This window comes from Dromaius novaehollandiae, chromosome 1 (genome assembly GCF_036370855.1).
Source record: "Dromaius novaehollandiae isolate bDroNov1 chromosome 1, bDroNov1.hap1, whole genome shotgun sequence".
Taxonomy (NCBI): domain Eukaryota; kingdom Metazoa; phylum Chordata; class Aves; order Casuariiformes; family Dromaiidae; genus Dromaius; species Dromaius novaehollandiae.
In genome coordinates this window covers 166,116,841-166,137,730 of record NC_088098.1, presented here as the reverse complement: position 1 = coordinate 166,137,730, position 20,890 = coordinate 166,116,841, and the positions used below count along the sequence as shown (strand labels likewise).

At 36.3% G+C, this 20,890-nt stretch overlaps 1 long non-coding RNA gene across 1 annotated transcript; it reads right to left on the bottom strand.

Moving 5' to 3' along the window:
* Positions 1–475: 475 nt before the first annotated feature.
* On the bottom strand, positions 476–20,665 carry LOC135330137 (uncharacterized). Its single transcript, XR_010391952.1, has 3 exons — positions 20,312–20,665; positions 18,609–18,745; positions 476–616 (listed from the first exon to the last, which is right to left on the bottom strand). It is a non-coding gene; the product is annotated as an uncharacterized LOC135330137 (long non-coding RNA).
* Positions 20,666–20,890: the final 225 nt, after the last annotated feature.

The following is a 20,890-nucleotide window of genomic DNA, read 5'->3' as shown; positions in this document are numbered from 1 at the left end:
AAAATAATTAAATTAATTAATTAAAATTAAATATTAATTAATTCAATTTAATTTTAAAAATTAAATTGAAATATTAAAATGCAGTATTTTAATATTAAAATTAATTATTGTTAACATTATCTTAAAGCCAGAGTGAGAGTTAATTTATTAAATTTATAACTTTTAAGTTTAGTAGTATGAGGAAGAGTGGAACATAAGTTAGAAAGCAGAATTGTAAGTTAGAAAGATTCTTCAGAGAAATGCTTGTACATGATTTAACGTACAAGTTTTTTGCTGGTACACATTAGAATTCTTAGGACTTCAGTAAAAGTGGTGCTTTTGTAAGTTAATGTTATTAATTTCAGAAAACCTAACAAAAGGAGAGCTTCTGCATTATTTGTTCATGTGCAAACAATCATTAGAGGATTTACATCAAAACATATAATGCAATACAATGCAACCGTGTACTATACTCATACATACCCATATACACTCTTCAGCTTTCTAAACATTATGCTTTCTTGCTACTTCCTTATAAATACTTCCTTAAAAATCGGTCAAGCATAGCTGTTCTTTTTTTGTTTAGAATCCAGAAGTTCACCATTTATTTTCTTGTTCTATGAATTTTCTTTCTTTCCTAATAAGAATTAAAAGGTATGAGTAAGGATTTCAGGACTTGTTCTTAGCAAGTGCTTACTGTGGTATAAAAGATGAATCTTTTAATTATGAAACATATGAATATAAAATTTAGTGGTGCTTAGCCCTAACAAACAAATAATATGTTAATGAATAATTATATTCCCATAGGCATGGAATTTATTACACTTTGTATTTAAAGTATATGAAAAAATCCAGCAAGACATAAGGCAACATTTTTTAACACATCCTGTAAGTCAGAAGCAATAGAGTGCTGTAGATCATGTTAAATAATACTTTTTCTACAGCAGGATGCTGTTTAACAAGAGTTATTCTTTGTGGCAAACCTCTTTTTTTTTTTTTTGGTAAATATTTGTTATTTTAACTAAGTTTCTGTTCTTGTAAATGACTACCATTTTTCACTGACTTCAGAGAAAACATTAATATCAGTGAGAATTCTGAGAATATCTCTTTGCTACATTTGCTCAGCTACTCTAGTAAGTCAAGAGACTTCTCTATCTAAAAAGTGAACAATGATTAAGATTAGGGAGTCCTTCTGGGTAACTGTTACAACCTGCATCAGCCATGAGTGGATAAATGTAAACTTCAGAGAAATTCTTAGTCTTAATCCAGCCAGTTATCAATCTCCAGGTAATTTTGATATCATAAATTTTGTATGGTTTTGTAATTAAAAATGGATTGATTTGTTCATAGCTTGTCTAAAACCAGGAAAACAGCCTCAGAATTTTCATTCATATACTCTATGTGTTATGCACAAAATCTTGTTATGGGCAAATAGGAAACATATCTTATATAAAGCTATATTTATTAGTAGTATAATTGAAATCTTAACAGTCTAATTCAGGAATCATTATGGGTACATATTAAATTATGTACAAACGAAATAAAATATTACAGAAAAAGTAGATAATAATAAATAATGCAGTTAAAATTGTTATATGCCCTTTATTAGTATCTCTCTCTTTTCTGGTGTTATGCTAACCCTTCCTTTGCTCCCCTGGATCCTTAGGCTGGTGGTGTCAGTCTTCATCTAGCAAGAGCAGGGGGTTGCAGCAGGTCCTCAAGTTAATTGCTGGGAAGAGTGTGAGGTTTAGGAGGTCCCTTCTTACTCCTCTCCTTTGTTCTTTTAGAACTTACCCGGTTACATTTTTATAAGTTTTTAATATGTTTTCTAATTCTGCAGCTCCATGTAGCACCCAAATTTACCATATGTGATGCATTTTTTTCTGTGCTAGACAGCTGTTCTTTGTTCTCTTCATTATTCCTAAACCCAGCTGTGACCAGATCCTGCCCTGAGTTTCTTTAAATGACCAGTGGTGAGTTGTTTACAGTTGTGGGACCTCCAGTGGCAGCCCGTGCTGCAACTCTTATCATCCCATGCTGGTACTCCTCTACACCGAAACCCGTGTCTCCACTTCTCAAGGCCTCTGCTATCACACCATACTTATATTCCTCTGAACTGTATCTTTATGTTAGTAATAAATGTCTCATTCCACACAGAATAACTACTTTTTACCACTATTGATATAAAAACTACAGTCATACCATACCAGGATTAGCAAAGGTAAAATTAGGTATAGGCAATGATCTCTAAAAAAATTGCTATTACAGCTAAACTAACTAAAAACAAAGCTCCAAGCAGTTCCAGATAAGTTCAGAAAAAGCAAGCCTGCCAAACCTCAGTCCTGAGGCCTTGAAAACTCAGTGCAAAACCTGTGTGCTGTTACTAGCAATGGTAATACTTTATTTACTGAGCTACAGGGCTACATATGATAAGTAATACCTATTGAATTTTTTCATGAATCTTTAGAAGAAATACGAGAAGTATTTGTTATAACATAAGGCAAGTGACTCTCACCTCTTAGGATTTAAAATAAGTCATTTTAAAAGGAAACTGGAAACTTCATTTTCTAAAAAAGTGAAATATAGGTTACAATACACTGCACAATAAATATTTGTATTTATACATGGTAATGCTAAGACTAGTTTCACAGAGACAATTTAGGTTCAACATTGCAACCTAGCTCTGAGTAGGCATGTAGGACTTCTTTCTAGTGATTCCAAACCATAGATGAATCTTTCGTCAGAGAATTGGCCCTGGTAAAAGATGTTTCCATCTAAATGGATCAGGAAATTTATTTTTGTTTTGTAGATTGAAGCTCCTAAACATGTCCAAGCAAAGCCATTTGCTCTGAGTGACAGTATATTATAGAATATTTTGACCCATACAATGGTCTCAGTAAAGTTCAGCTAAGAAACAGAAGACTCAGGAGTGGCTCCAATCCCTGACCTGGAAGGCAAACATCTGGATTAACACCACTGCTGCTATTGCCACTCTCCTATTTTTCCAGCTTCTCCTTCCTACCTTTTCCCACTTGCTGAGTTTCAGCTCCAGCTTTGTTCTTAAGCTTCACCTGCACATCGTTGCTCTGATGGTACCACATTAGTGTCCTTCCGCATTATCTCTGCCAGGAACAATTGCTGATCTGGGGTCTTGCCAGAGCACTCAGGCTGCTGCCCTCTCATTTACTCTGATCTGACTTGCTGAAATCTAGCAACAGGAGAATCTTTGGACACATTTGGGTCTCCAGTCTTCAACACAAACTCAGTCTGACCTTTTTCAGCTGATTAACAGCTACTTCCTCCATTCTCTGACATTGTCAAGATTTGTATGCCCACGCTTTACGCAGCTACAGGCAGGCATCTGACCAGCTGGAAATTCTTTCTGTATGCAATGCTTGAAACAAACCAGGCACTTAAGGGTATTCTTTAGAAAAGGCTTTACCTAAAGAAGCAAAATGTTGAAAAGAAAGCTTATCCTTCAGTAGACATTCATCTAAAGAGCATCTTGCCTCGAAATTCAAAACTCCTGAGATAGCGTATGAAGTCTGGGATGTAAGACAGCTTAGCCATAATCAGCAGTAAATTCACTTGGGAAGGGAATAATGAGATTTAATACCACTTTCAGTTCACTTTGGACAAGGTTTTGAGGCAATATTTCCTGCCTACAGAAATTCTGGACTCCACACAGTATTCATGGTAGGAATTTTGCAGCTTCTTCTGCTAAAACTGTTCCTTTACTCTTTGAATACTTGGGCTAGAGAGAAAATGACCAAATGGGTGACCAGTACTTCAACCCGTGACCCGACAATTTTTTAGCAATTTTATTACTATTAATTTTATTAATTTTATTGAGATATTAAAAAATAATCCAGTAAGTAGAGTTCTGACTTAAATTTTATATATGTGTACATATATATACACATATATACATATACATATATACATGTATATACACTATATATGTACACACATATACATACACATATATATACACATATATATGTATCAACATATAATGGAAGATCAGACAGGACTCTACTAAAGGTAGTTCAAAATGTTATCTTTATAAATCAGGGTTCAATTTAATGCTGGATTGCCTGTTCCTGGTCTTTGTTTTCTTTTATTGTTCCAATAAAAAATGTTTTATTGGGCTTCATGAAGGGTGGTGATAGAGTCACTTGGGTATGAACCTGTGAATAACAGCAATAATAATTCAAATACAAACTTACCTTCTAAACTGAATGATTTTTTACTACAGTTTAGTGAGCTGAGAAAAAGGCTACTCCATGGACAGTACAGTATAAATGCCTTTCCCTTCTAATAAACAGAAAAGTAAACAAAAACAAATGTTTAAGCAGTAACTTCAGCAGAAAAGCTCATTTTCTATAGGATCCCATTACCAGACAATTTTTAATTATGGGATGGGTTCTTTAAAGAATGATAATCTCTTTTTCACTAAACCAAGAAAGAAATGTCTTTCTATGGCTTGTCATCATAAGAACTATTTTTAAAGATGAAAATATAATACATTGTGAAAGGAAATCAGTGTTTCACAATGAAAATCTTGATGGAAACAATGCAAAAGTCTTCTCATTTGCATAGCCAGATATAAGCTGTTGCAAGAATTCATCCTCCGTTGGCAAGTTATTTCAAATGCTTGACCAGAATCCATAACAGCTAACGTAAAATCCAGGTTCAAATTCAGGTCTATTAATATCCCTGGGGATATTAATATCTATGGAGATATTATATTTTGAATACTATTTAAAACATCTGCCATATAGCTTAATGTGAAAGAAAAGAGAATAATTAATAAACGATTTATCTGAATTTCCAGTTAATAATACCCCTATTACAAGGTCATTTTAAGAAAAAATATTCTATTGTTTCCTTTCCATCTAGTGAGAATACTGTAGTCCTAGAGGCAAAGATCAACCAAACTCAATTGAAAATAAAATTACAAAGTTATATGTCACAGGAAAAAAAAAATCAGAAAAAAAAATACTGACCTTCAGTAAAAATGCTAGTTTAGCAAAGCTAACAGGTTGTGAAAATGCTTCTTTTGCACTGGGAGCTGACTACCACTCAACATACTTATCTGAGTTCTCAGCTAACAATACTCTTTAGATTTGTCTTTAACAGAACTTTAAAAATGTTCCTGAACAACAATAGTTGTGAATTAGAAGGATTTGATATTGGAAAAGTTTCATTTAAATCTATGGTCTTGTCTCTCCTAATCACATTTTTGTTTGGAATTTTCCTTGTGAAGCTGTTGAAGCTGATGGTAATAACTTTTTAATCTTTCTTTTTTCACTTTTGCTTCTTATAATGTAGTATTTTTTTGCTCTTATAGCTGGTTCAGAAAAGAGAATGCTGGACCAGCTTTTAATTTTCTCTTGTTCAGAGAGGCAATGTGCTACATCGCATACAGATGATGAGCCAAATGCCATGCAAATGGGGCATTTTAAAAAAATACTAAAGTTTGGGCAGGAGAGACACAGAACCAGCCCCTGCTGCATGATGGCACCCACAGCCCCAGGTGTGGTACCCAGGCTCTCCACAAACTCCCTGAAAAATACAGAGATCTCAGAAAGAGATTTCTAGAAGCTGGCAAACTTTTTTTGGAGACACTTAAGCTGGCAAACTTATTTGGGAGACACTTTTGGAGACTTTAAGTCTTAGACCCTTCGAATTTATTTAATTAAATTTTCAGAAAGCTCTTTTAAAGCATAAAAGCATTTAAAGCATAAGCAAATCAGTCTTTTTTCATGAATTACAGGCCTCTGTTCCTCTAATTCCCTTTATCTATTCTCTTCGTTTTCTGTACTCCCTTTATATCCTATAACAATTTACTTATTTGAACGCTTACTTTAAAAGGATGAGGAATAGATTTAGGCACCCTTCCTGTGAGGGAGAAAATATATTTATATACTTAGATATTTATATTTATTTATTTGTGCACAGTGAAACACTTTCCAGAGAAGAGATGAAGACAGACAGATCTTACAAATCTCACCCCACAGTACAATACAGATCCCAAAGTAAAGTGCATAAGTCCTTCAGTGTATGAAGGAAGTTTAATGTTTCACAGCACTTATGTGCCTTAATCAAAGTTTCAAAGACGATTACAGCATATATTTACCAAGTGGACTGGATATAAAAGCCCTATTTTGATTTGGCTTTAGAAACCTTTGGTTTCTTCTTCTGAGCCCAAGAAGTTGAGTGTCCAGGACTCATAGGCTCAGAAAGACAAGGAGCAAGAGGCATAATGGCAGCACTTTTATTATATGTTTTCCTAATGTGAATATTTAGTCAACACACAGATCATGGTAAAATCTTTCTTCATGAAAAGGTGGCTGAAAATTCACCTATGTTCTGAAAATAAAATGTGAATGAGGCTTACAAGTGTGTATGGAATTTCAATAATATTATCTTATAATAAGAATATTATACATCCAAGATTTTGACACTGACAGAAACTTTTCGTGTACTCATTTCTGCATATGGACTTTATTATGTAAGTAGTGAAAGTTCTTCTATATGGTAATATGACACAAAAAATGTTAGCAAGTTGTTTCCATACAGGTTCTAATGTTGATTACTTTCTAACTAGCCCCCGCATTTTTAATAATTGTTTTAAGTTCAGTATGCAAGGTCAATTTTCTGAATGAAGTATTCCATTGTTTCTTAATGGCTCATGCAATATTATTGCTTGAACCAATTTCATGTTATTCATATGGCTAAATATTATTTTGCATAGTTAGCAGTTTATATTTATCAATGATAAAGAAATCAAGTTTGGAATGAAACTATGAGCAAATAAATTAATAATTAAATTCCCACTCAGAACATTATCTAGTTAATTATATAATATGAAGTCCTGTTATATTTTCTCCACTTATATTGTTAAACCGAATTTTCGTTTACTTCTTTGACTAGAATAGCCCAAACCGAAATAGATTAAAGTAGTCACATAGAATTCAGAAAACTTTGCATACTTTGGAAAATTTTCATTTCTCTTTAGTTTTACAACCAGTATAATAAAGATTTCTAGTTTATTCAGAATTTTATAGAATATCCTTTTGCCAAAATAAATATTTGCAGTTGGTACCATACAATTAATATTTGCTGGTTTATAGGTATATCCTAAAAGTAAAATAAGCAAAAATAACTAAAAAGAGCAGAAAAAAAAAGAGAAAATGAATAGATAATTGCTGTGGGCCATTCACCAGTTTAAATGTAATGTTCCACACCTTGTTTCTTTCTATTTTAAAAATATTTCAATGAAAAAATGAAGCAGGTACAGTTAAACTGAGAGACAATACTTAAAATATTTTTGAGCCTTTATATTTTTCACTACTGATATAATGAAGAGGCTGGAACCTACCTGGTTTTCATTTCATTTCCTTAAAATGAAGTGTCTACATTAGAACAAGCACAGAAGAGAAAGATTTTCTCTTGACTTTCCAACAGAAACTTTTGCCTTTATTATTTGCTCACTTACACAGGTGGCTTGTTTTTGTTTTTCATATTTTTCTTTTCCTACAGCATACAAAATCTTTCTCTATACTTTTTTATGCCATCCTTTACATAGTTTGCAATATTACTATCTTTACGTATGACATTGTAAGCAATATTAATTAATGTTAGTGCACAATACATCTGATTCACACAAAGAAATCAGAGACAAATTACATAATGGGATCAGTGGCCCTTCAGTTCTAATTACCCATCCTGTAATGAGACTTATTTTATCATGGCAGGTTGATGATTAAATAAAATGCCAGAAATGTATGTTTCCAAACTATTTACAGAAAACACACATTAACCATAGCAGAAGGTTTTATATTCGTATACAATATGCAAACACTACCCCACCAAATTTTCTCTAGTTATGTGTACATTGTTTTCACAATATCACGATAAAATTCTAATCGCATGAAGGCTTTTGGGATGGCACGAGTTATAGAAGTTCTTAAAGATGCCCCTAAATGGAATGCCTGAGCCTGACAACACCTACCCCAAAATTATGTGGCAATTAGCCTACACTTTTCTCTTTCCATGCCATGCATCAGTCTGCACTGTAATAAGCTGAGAACACTGAGTCAAAAACTACATCAGGTAAACATGCTCAGTCTGCTTTCTAATAAAAAGGTACTGCTGTCCTGAATTAGATGGCACAGCACTCCTACCAGTCTGGAACTTGCTGGCTACGCCATGCAAACTCCTCTGCCTCTGGAAGGAAAACATATGGGATCATAAATTTATCACACAAACAGCCTGATACCCCCCTGACCAGCAACAGGTACCTAGCCGTGTCATGTGCCTACAGGGGCAGCATAAGAAAAAGGAAAACTGGCCACACCAAGTGTCTCTGAAACTCAAAACTCAAAATCTGGAGCTCAGTGCCAGCTTCATACCTTCCATCCCTTTAACCAGTCTCCCTGACTAAGGTGATTGTATCTTCTCTAGCTTCTGAAAAAGTTTTCATGGGCCAGACCACTCTAGGTGCCTAGGTTTCCTATGGCAACAAACTGGTGAATCCGGTTATACCGGATTGCAAGAGAAAGTCATGAAGAGCAAACCAAAAAGCCTTCTCCAGAAAGACAGAAAGCTGGAACAGGATAGTTGATCTAAGAACAACAAGGCAATGAGTGGAAACATTTGCTTGGATGAAGGGCCTGGAGACATTTCAGAAAAAAAATGAAGCCTAGATGGAGATACCTACAAGTGAATTAGGTGTCTATGTTCCCACAGTATTCGAGAACTACTGTTCACATGCGTGACATTCTAGTCTTAGATGTTATAGGTTACCTGAAAAATTCCCAGCCAGATAACAGACTGGATGGATACTCAACAGAATCTAAGATTATATTAGATGCCTGTGTTTAGGTGACTGAATTGAAGCCCTAGTTAATACTGTCAACAGAATCTGGACAGCTATCCAGTGGCCAAATTTAGATATCAGCTTTAGGAAGCCTCGTATATGTGATAGATGAGTTGACCTGATCAACACTGATTATAATGGAAGCTTAAACATCCAAACAGTAGATATTAAAATTTAGCCTTCCTCTGGAGTTAAATCTTTCCCTAGCATAGGACTCAGTTACTGAAGTATAAGAATATTTAGTACTATTCAATACCATTTAGGGCATTACAGTGTACCTAAGATTAAAGCACTGTCATAATACTTTGGAGAGACCTCTGCCCTTCTGCAGCTAGGTCCTAGGCAGGATGCCCAGAGACTTCTGAAATCATACCAGGTATCTATGTTTAGACAACTGTGTTGAGTCCTAAATATCAAAAAAAGTTCTGTTTTTTTGCTGATTTTGAGTTTTTATTTTATATGGTAGTCTATAGTAATTTACTCTAAAGAATCTGATAATGTATATGACATTTTTCCAGTACTGAATGGGCAATCAGCCAGTTCATGGCTTTTAATCCACAGTAGGAAAAGGATGCATCCCCTGTTTTTGTTTGTTGCACTTTACAAACAATCATATGTACTGAAAGGGTAATACCTGTTACATTTTATTCTAGGAGAGCCAAGACAGATTTAAGAGTTCATGTAAAATATGGTCTTTGTTTTTTTCAGCGTTCTTGATCTTCCCCTTAATAATCTCCATAAAGCACCAGCTAGAAGACATCCTCTCTTACATGTAGATGGGAATAAGACTAAACTCAGGCATAAAGAACTGTCTCAGTGTCTTCAGTGAAAGATCTCAGACCAGTCTGAGTTGGCTCTAACCATCAAGGCGTGACTGAATGGAAAGGTTCTCTAGATGTCTCACAGTCTCCGGTAAGAATGAAAAGATATTATACAGATAAAAGTGTTCCCTGTTTTGTTTTCTCCTGTTTTCTCTAGAGAACAGACAGTCCCTAGAATGCTGTTATTTGTGCAACTCAAAACTTGCCAGCAACTTCTTTATGTGATGATAATGAAATTTGCTCACAGCTGACAACACGTTTGGTCTTCCTGAATCCCCATTGAGAAGGTTCTTAGCTCAAAGCTTCTAGGCTTCTATCCCTAGGAATTTGTACCTTAAACATCAGCTCTTTCATTTTCTTTACTTCTTTTTACGGTTGCAGTATATTTATTCTGGGAACATCTTTTTATATTCAAGTATGGCTATGCTGTTTGCAACAAAAAATGTTAAAAAGATGCATCTGAAACATTGTGCCTATTTGAATGATACCACTGCAGTTGCCGCCCTGCTTAAAGAATTGGCAAAAGTATATTTGACAAATAGCTTGACATTCATTTTCACTCAGCAAGATGTTGTTTCAAATTGCATAAAGTAGCTTAAAGGAAAACCTGTAACTATATAATAAATTAATCTAACGCTCTTTAATTCTAACTGATAAAATACCAGACCATTGAAATGTTGAACTGTTCCTATTTTAAGTAAAGACTGACTGAATGAGTCAGTTCTGTAAATACGCTTCAATATATAACAGAATTTTAGAACATCTGTATTTGAGTAAATTAGATCAAAGTCCAGTTCATGTAAATGTATGTAATATAAATTGCTGAGTTAAAAATTGATTATCATTTACACCCTCATGGTAAATTACTGTTACAGGATGATGTAGCAAGACTTCCCTTTGTACAGATCAACATTCTTACTTTTCATAGTGTTGGAAAAAGGATTCTAGTCAGTCCCTTCAAGCAATACTTACATTTCTTCAGCTGTCTAATTACGAGTGACATTTTCCAATATTGATTTTACCCTTTAACACAAACCTTTCCAAGTACTTTTTTTTTTTTTTTTTTTTGAAGTAGGTTCTTTAAGTGTTTGTGAGTGCTGTCAGCGGATCACCATGTGTCTTGCTCCTTCTCAGGTAGAAAATATTTTTCTGCTCTTATGTTTTCTCCAGGCCTTTATATCTTGTACATACAGCTATATCTGGATAAGAATCACCAGTATAATTATGGTAGATATGTTTTAAAGGTAGCTATGAGATGACAAAGCATAAATAAAAACCATTATCACTACAGAAGTTGGTTAAGATGGGGGTTTGTGTCTTTGATACCTGAATCCAGTTCCATCATTTGTCTGTAAAAACTCAGGCTCATCACTTAGGACTACTCCATTAAAATGACTGAGATGCCTAAGGATGCATCTATGCTGTACTGCCTGGTGACATTTCAGAGATCTCTGAGCTAGCTCTGAATGAGTTGGCATGTTTACATGGAGCTATGGGAAAATACTGACTCACAGCCTGGAAGCAGCATAGCTGTGCCCAGGTGGTATCACCCCAGAGCTAACTAAGCAAAGCCCAGCAGTGTGATGTGGTATCTGTCTCATCTTTAGTTTGCAGCTAGTTTGCACAGGCATATGTGTACGGCTTTGTATGGTGTGGTATTGGCATATGCTGTGTGTCTCAGGAAGGGAGCTAAAGCAGCTGGCAAACAATGAGCAGCAAGTAAGCCACTATCGCTCAGACTATTATGTCTTAAGCCATTAACACATGGGTACATATGCTGGAACCTCTTCACAGCCCAGAAGCCATTCATGATGGAACAGCTAAGAGTACCTTAAAAAGCACTGTGGTAAAGAAACTGTCTTCTTTTTATTTGTTTGTGATATACTCTAATTTAATACATTCCACTTCCATAGAAGATTCAAACCTACTACTTTCCTTGACTAAAAAAATGCTTTAATCATTAAGCTGTAGATTTGGGGGGTGGAAGGGTATTAGTGCATTTTTATAAATGCACTTCCTTTAAACTTATGTAGCAAAACTTTAGATCATTTGGCCCAGAAAGAAGGACTAGCAGTAGAAATGATTCATCAGGTTAGTGTTGAGCGGGAATGAGGAAGAAGACCTGTAAAGTCAGTTGGTGCTCTAAGGGTCATTTAGGTATTGTATACTGAAGGGAGGGAAAGAAGCCAGCACTCCTTTCTTTATAAGCTTTCTAATATCTTTTTTACAGAGTTACACAAGTTTCTGTTTGATTTCTCAGTATAAGTTCTTAGAGCCCAATCCACATTAATGATAATAAAGTTGGGCACAAATTGAAATTTAAAATGATGCGAGTTGTCTCAAGAGCACTGGGCTTAGACATACCACCTCCCAAAGAGCTAGTTCAGGAATCTCAATGTGGATCTACGCTGATAAATGAAAAAGGAATAGGGCTCAGCTAAAGCATGTGACTCCTGATTTTCTTTACTGAGTATGTGTTAGGTCTCCCCTGCAACTTGCTCTCTCCGAAACAGACCTTCTATAAAAAGCCCTAGCCCTAAGCAGTGCGGATGTGAACTAATCAATGCCATTTGGCTTGAGGTTCTCTTGTATTTCGTAGCATTAAAACAGCCCCAGTCCAAGCACACTGTGCAGCACAGGCATTCTGCTGCATAGAATCCAAATGAGAGATTTGCACAGCTAGGAAACACATTATTGCATATTACAGTAGAAATAATAAGTTATTTTCACTCGAAGCTTTCATTTGCAGCAGAGCACCTTATAGAGGAGATCAGTCCCAACTTCAAGAGTTTTAGAGGTGGAAAACTGGAGGCACATGCCAGGAAAATGAGTTACCTAAAATTACCTATTGCACACATGGCAGCAATTGCAATACTAGGGAAAACAAACAAACTTGGAATAGGCACAAGGATTTTAGAAGTAAAGTATCTGAGATTCAGATATATTGTTTGCAAACGATGAGACACTGGGGACTACATCCACAAAAGAACGCAAGAAAGTGTTGCAAACGCTGAGTTAAAAGTCCACAGTGCACAGTAACGCCTGATTTCTGGGAGTGTTGCCATTCACAAAAACCCACAGTTCCAGATTAGTTACCTAGGCTACTCTTACACACATGCTGGGGGAGAATTAAGTGCCCAAGAATGAAAGTCATAACTGGCAGCTGAGTAGGAGTCACATACAATAAATCATAGAGTAAATCATAAGCCCTTCTCTCTTCACAGCTTAACTGCGTACCTGTAGGAAGGCACTTATCTTCAGCCAGGATCCCCAACAGAGCTTAGATAGCCCTCAGTTGCCTCGGCTTAGCACTGAAAATGAAGGTGCTTTGTGTACAGTGGAAGCTGAGTAAAGGAAGGTGTTTGCCATTCAACATCTAATCTGAATTTCATAAGCAACTGCCTACAGGGAGAATTCATCAGAATTTGAGTGCCTAATTTCTTTGCAGAACTAGTACTTATTGTATACTATCTAAGCAAATTTAAATATACTATAAAAACTAACAGTCTTGAGCATAAATGTTTTCATCGTACACTAGCACTCCGTGGGATGGAGCATGGTCGTTGCTCAGCCGCCTGTTTCAGCTCCACAGGATTTCAGCTCGGCACTTGAAGTGAAAGGCTGAGCTAAAGTTCTCATTTTATGTGTCTGCAACTGCTCTTGCCTCTCAGGCAAATAACAGGCCTGAATAACTTTTGTCCTCTGATTGCACACAGTGTTGTAGATAAAAGTGTCTGTAATTAAAAGAATATATATACATAAAATAGTTATTTCTTTGGTTGCTTGAAAAACATTGTTAGGCTTATTATAGATCCTCTTGCAAGACTCTGAGGTGGATAAAGGAAGGAAATATAAATATAATGCCTATCATCTTGCCTATTCCAAAGGATAGAAGACTGTTTCCGAGGGAAGGAAGCCAGCAACTTAGCCAGCCCAAGCATCTTTTCCTAAGTGGACAGTTTAGTTGTTTTGAAGTGACCGGTCCGAGATGCCCAAGATTTATTTTTCAGATTCTATAGATTTCATTTGAATGGGGAAATAATCACTTTTTTTAAATAAAGCCCTAAATCTAAAATGGCCATTGAAATAACATCAGTATTTTATTAATGGAAGCTATTTATATTAGCTAAATATATTCTTCATAAAATTGTCAGCAAAAAATTTAATGGTATTTTTATAACTATAAACTTGCCACTTTCCATAATTTAGGCTTTGGCACAAATTGACCATGCTGCACTACAGAAAATTAATATGATATAACTACATGTCTCCCCTTTTTCCTTTGCACTCCTTTTTGGGGGGTTCAACACTCTATATGATGTTTTGTGATTGTATTAAATAACTTCAGTAAATGGGAATATTAAAAACTCAAAAATACCAGAGAAAACACCATTAAAAAGGGTTGAATATAAAGATCATATTTTTAAAGTCGATAACTTTCTATATCCTCAGAGGAATTTGAAAGAAATGCTTTGGGTTTGTTATTAAGATGTTTTTACAACATCTGCAAAGCCAAAAAGCATTCCCTGATTTGTACAGGAGGAAAATATTTGCATGTAGTCAGAGAGTAAATCCTAATTCTGCATTAGCAGCTTTGTCAAAGTAAAATGAAAGAGGAAGATTCTAGCATGGAAACACATAAAATTCCTCCATAGATGATAGAGGCAGCCTACAAAACCGTGCCAGAGTAACTAAACTCTAACTATGAGGTGGCCTACACAGCCACAGAGAGGAATTCAGCACCAACCTTTACATGCAAGTTTCATTCAAGTTAAGAAATCTTTATCCTATGTCAAGTCTCATCAAGAATTTTTGAACCTCTCACTTTTAGATTCACATACCACAGACTTCAATGGAAATGTTTTTTTATTGGCTGTTTTCAATAAAAAATCTGAGTAGCTATCTTTTTTCAGGGTTCATTTTTATTTTGTGGACAACAGAAAGCTTTGTATGTACAAAAATGCATAAATCTAACCCTGGCTCAAAGAAGTCAAATTCTATTTACTTTATTTTTTTCCCCTTTTCTGGAGAGTTCTGACATGAGATGAAACCATGAACATGGTTTCAAGACAAACATAGTAAAAGACAGTTTCTCACCTTTTTAGCCCCTTTTAATAATGGAAATCAATAAATCGTTATCGTTGTTCACTGAAAGATAGCACGCGATGGGCAAGTTTCAAAGCCTTTATTCAAAAATGAAAAATCAAAAGGAGAAGGTTTCACCCACAAAAGAGAGGTCTACGTACACTATTCAGAAATGCTTTGGATCCTGTGCTCCCTCTGAGTCAAATATCACTGTGACACTAGTTCAGCAGTAAATTGTGCAAACCCATTAGGAATCCAAATGAGAACTGTCAGTTAAGACTTTAGTCACTGCATTTTCCAAACATAGATTAATTAATGCAATTGAAAGTAACTATTTCATGGAGTGGCAATCCAAAGATTACATGGGCACCATTCATTGTCGTATGATCATATCAGAAGGCTCAGACATGGACTCATAAATTACTGTCAAACATCTTTATTGTCTGTTCTTTTCTTTTATGCTGAGTCCTTATTCACTGACTTGGGTAGTGATACAAGCAAGTAATATTAATGCTGTTCCTAAACACCCTTATTTAATTGAAAAACTGCACCAAATTATTTTTCCAACACTTGGGCAATTTGTAATAAAAACTACTCTAATACCCAGCTGATACGGAAGTATTTATGATGTTGCACAAAGAGAGCTGAGGCAGGCTGACATGCACAAAGCTTTATTCTCAAGGTCTGTAGCTGATGGCATATATTAACTTCAAGGTTCCCTTAGGGAAAGAAACAGGAACAGAAAAAGAGGGACAGGGAGACAGGGAAAGGGAAAACTGTCCCCAGTGGCCAGCCAGGGAGAGAAGCAGAGAAGGTCTGCACATGAGTGTCTCTCCAGCACTCTCTAGTGTCTCTAGCAGCTACCAGATAGACAGGGGGGTGGCAGCAACTGTAGTACACAGCTACAAACTAAAGCTACAAAGGAATGGGGTTAGGAGATGGAAAAAAAAACAGGATGATACAGACACTGAAAAAAATCACTTTCTCAGGGAATGCGACACAACAATGATTCAATACGCACCAGTGCAAGGCAGTGAGGATAAGAGCACTAGACACACCAGGCCTAAATGCTGCCACAGTAGGTTCAAGGTATGTAGGCTACAAGCAAAAGGGCAGGCTGAAACTGCTAATACCTGTAGCAATGAGCGAGTTAAAGCACTTGAGACCTGTGCATTAGTTGTTATTAAGCAAGGATTCAGTAGTTCCTGCTTTCATTTTCATAAACACAAGCTCAATAATCCACTGAGACGGGCAATGGCTTTTCATGAAAATCTGGAGCACAGTCTTTCTGGAGGAAGATTTAAGTGTGGGCATGAAACAAGCTTGTCATTTCCCTTGTTCCATCTACCAGTTCTCCAAGCCTGGAGAAAACGAAGTTAGGCCAGATAAAGCCAACAGCAAAGATTTTAAACAGAGATTCATCTGCCAGTCAGGAGCCAGAATATTTCTGGGCATTGCCCATACTGAGACATTTTTCTCCCGAATAGTATATCAAGTTTTAGAGAGAAATACTGTAAATGCCACAGACAGACAAACTATAACCTAACTAATCTTTTGGGAATCTTACGAAGGTAAATAATAGTCCTATCTCAAAAAAAAGAGAGATTTTTCAGCAGTATCTTTGGGATAAAAATATCTCAGCACAGGTGGACAGGGGAGAGAAGGTGAGGACAGCATAGAAACAACCTGTGCATTTCTATCAAACACTTCCCTTAGCCTAGAGCCATGCATGGCTCTATGAAAACAGATATTTCTTTGCTCTTGTGTTTTTCATTATATTTATTTCAACAGCAGGGGAAATGCGGGCTTTTATTTGTTATTAATCCATAATGGGAGAAGACAGAGGAAAGTGTTTTCTCGCTCTCTTTCACATTAAAGTTAAATATAATGTTCCGGACTAGCAAACTTTTTCATTCTAATGGATTTTCTTTCCCTTCAAACAAATGGAATATCTTATTTGCTCAGACAGATCAGCGATGATGCACACACAGCTGTATGTACCCACCGTGGAGGCATTTGCGTCCAAACTTCCCAGCTAAGCTAACAAGCCAGAAGCCAGCATGTTTTGTGGGCATTGCCTCTTGGATTCAGAGACAGACAAGGGGGCAAAGTGACACCTCATGCCACTGTCCCCCTGTCTGAGCCACCACTCTGAATCCTTGCCACATCTCTGAGTTAGAATTACATTCTCTACCCTTTAAAACTGGTTAAGCAGGAAATTGTTTTGGCTGGAATTATGCAGGCACATGGCTCTTTCACGATGCTCAGAAGCTGCACCTGGGTGATCTGAGTCATGTTGTTCAGTCTGTGCTATTTCTACAAGAGATCTTGGAGGCTTTAACAGCTTTTCTAATGAAGGAAAGAGAAAGAGATGGACAGCAGCCGACCCCTTGGTTTGGAATATAGCTGATTTCATTAGGTCGTGCCAAAGCAACATAATATATGGTGAGCTTTCTTTACGTGGTACTAATATTAGCATGGAAAATAACTGTCCATTATGTTATTGCCCCAGTTTTAGTGAAGTTAGATTTGGACTTCTCATTCTGTGCTATTTTTTTCCTCATCTACTTTTATTTACAATATGGGCATCAATCCTGCTGTTGCCTTAGGCAAAATGGATTAGAAGCAAAAAGCAGCAGCAAAACACATACACATGCAGCCTCACTTGCTGATGTTACAGCAAAAAACGTATCTGTGTTCATTCACTCCAGCCAAACTGCTTTTCTGCCAGGCTGCTTTTCTTCCAGTCTCAGTGTTACTGGCTCATTACGCCATTCTAAACACATTAAAATCCTATTGTAAGATCACGTATTTGGTCTGTCACTCAGCCATGCGGGCTGTGGGGGTCAAGTAAATGGGCTGCCTCTGGATACATTTGTTGTATCAATCCATCCAAAATTGTTTCATTACCCATTTTAATCTCTAATATCTGAGAGGAACTCCAGTTCTGGAGACAATAGCGGCACATTCTGATCTGCATTGTTTAAATTCCATGCACAAATCCCAAATAAAGACAAAAAATAAAGCTCCGAGAAATGGCCCTTGGTTCATATTAACTGCTCCCTTAAACGCTATGCCCAAGACTTTTATTTCATAAATGAAATCGATGGCAGTGGGAGAAAAAAGAAAAAGGAAAATGCAGAGGAAAATACAAGTAATAACCCAGGGGTAACACTCAAATTTAAAGCCTTTTATTAAAGCCTTTTTGACATAAGAAGTCCATTTGGACTAGAATGTGAAATAACTATTAGGGATCTTACTGTCTGAATGATCATATTTCAGAGTAATCTCAAAGTATTCACACAGGAGGAAGCTAACATGGATTAAACTTCGCAAACGCCAATGTAAAAACATTTATATAGGAAGCTAATGAGGTTAGGTGGCATATACCCTATGTCAGTATATAACTGATGTTATCATCTTAATAAAAGAGGTTATCAGGAAAGTTATTAATCAGTAGCTATTTTGGAATACCTTGCCATTAAATCCCATGTCCTCAAATTCATTTAGGACTCTAATGCTCACTGTCTGTAGACATTGTAGACTTGTAAATGATTAAATTTGGTGCAGAAAGGAAAACATTTCCTGTTCCAGTTCCCAATTTATGGCAAAATTCTCTTAGGTCTTTTTTTTCTTCTTTCCTTTTCTGCTTGTTTTGTGCCTCTGTAGGAACCAAAGAGGTGAAAATATATTACAAAAAAATCTAGCATTTGACACATTCTTTAAACAGATGTATGTACCCAAGATTTTCTGCTTCTTATCAGACAGCAAAGTGGGACATTTCTGAGCTTTTATAAATAGAAAAGATTTTTGGATAAGTAATTTTAGAAACTTACCCACTTGATATCTCAGTTGAAAAAGTGATGCTTTATATGTTCCTTATGGCATGTTTGGTGGTCCAAAATTGTTTCCATAGTAACAGGAATAGAAATAGCAGTCTTCAGCAGAGGTGTCAGAAATCAGATTCCACCGACTGAAATTTACAGTGGTAATGCTCATTTAACAGTACCAAAATGCCTAGGTTCTCAATGCCTAACTACGTGAATAATTAAAACAAACAAACAAATAAAAAAGCCCTGTAAACGCTTTTTTAGGATGTTGTAAATAAGATTTATAAGAGGTATTCTTAACCGCCCTTATCAGGATTTTAGCTTTTCGGAGAATACTTATTACAAAGGTTTGGGTGACTGACAATGGAAAGTGAATGTAAGTGAAATAATGTGACTTACAAATCTATTGCAAAGCATCAGCTTGTTTCATAGCACCCTTTTGAGATAACTTTTCTTTATTTTTGGATAGTCCCAGCAAGAAACCTGCTCATTCAGCAAAATGTGATAGCAGAATAAACACATATTGCTGAACAAATACATACAGAGCTGACTGAATTCACTAATACTACTCTAAGTGCAGCATAACTCCAAGTTTGATGCGCAACATCAGAATGAGACACAAAATCTGTTTTACATTAAAATACAAAACAAGAAAGTGCAGAAGCACATATTGTCTCCTCTTAAACCTGATGTATCACCTGTACTTCATAAAATGGTATCTCTCTCAGACCTACAAGCTATTCCTCATGTCCCTCATGACTAGCCGTGGGAGTGACCAGAGGCTGGGAGCACCCCCAAGGCACTACTCCGTATGTTCATTATACCGTGTGGGCAGCCTGACCTCTTTTTGAGCCAACCCGGCTTTGCAGCAGGAAACATAGGGGCATTTACCAGAGGGACAGTGGTCTGCTTTATCTCTCTATACACAGATGCATAGACACGGACGTGGCCAAGTGAGGACCCACCCTCATAACCAAGAGACTAATGCCCTCTGGTTTGGGTGAGCACACCCCCTTCCCTCATAATTTCCAGTCTTGGTGTAGTTGTCCTCTAGAAAAAAAAAAAAGGCAGACACTTGTTGAATGTCTCCTCACATCCGGCCTGGTTGGTGCAATGAAAATGTACTGTAGATTTACCATCTTCAGTTCTTTAAAAGTAAACAAAGTTTGCATCGTGGAGGATCCATGAGAGAATATCAGGCATTTTAAGCTACTTTTGTGCCTCAAAGTTCCTCAGTTTTCACAAGAACAAATCACTCATTAATTAAGATTTCTGTGGAAGTCTCTATTACTTCAAAACATCATTACTTTAGCTGGCATATGATTGAGTGATGGAGCCGACTGACTCAACTATCTGATAATTTTCCTTTTCCTAGTTTGTAAAAGCTCTAAAGCTCCTAGTTTTACAGCTACAGAAAACAGTATTAATTGTTTTATTTTCTGCCATCCTGGTAACAGGTCAGATAGATAGTTAAATGTCAACTCATTATTTTCAAGAGAATACATTATTTTCAAAGCTTAAAAAGTAACTCTTGAAAAAATTTAAGATATTTTCTCTCACAAGCTCAGATTCATTTCCAGAATCACCTTCATACAAATCTGACATGGCTGAAGTTGTTTCTCCCCTCTTTTCTGTGTCATCTGAAAATCAGTTCAGCTGAACTGAGTAATTTAGAGAAAAGAGTCCTTTTATTCCTAAAGGGAACTTACTTTTTCTGGTGATCAGCTGATGTATTTTATGATCACGACAGGCTGATCTTAAAAGAGAAAGAGAAGAAAAGCCAGCACAAATTAGTCCAGACCTACAAATATTATTGTTATTGACCAGTTACATTCCTAAATAACTGAAGCACACTGATATCTACTTACAGAGGAGAGAACTAGAAGACAACTCCTACTGATGCCCATAAAAAATTAAATGCATGCTTAACTAAGGTTTCTATGTTTGCTTTTTTAGTTTTCTAGAGCTCACAGAACTGATGGTGGAATGGAGGCAATAATTCTCGTCATTCTTTTAAGCCCCAGGCAGTTTTGCTTGTAATGTCTGCTGTACTCTGTGTTCATGCTTGCAGAGCTATTTGGCATCTTAATCACATGGAATCGAATTCTCGGGGGCATTCCCTGCTGCAGCTCTGCTCAAGTCCACGGAGTTCGGGTTTGAATCTGATGAGTTTGTTTTACTGCTTACTTTGCTAACCTTAATTTTTAAGCTAGAAGAATAACCAATAGGGAATTACAATGAGCTGCTTGGATATATTTCTGTGAATGGTTTTGTGTTTAACTTTGGGG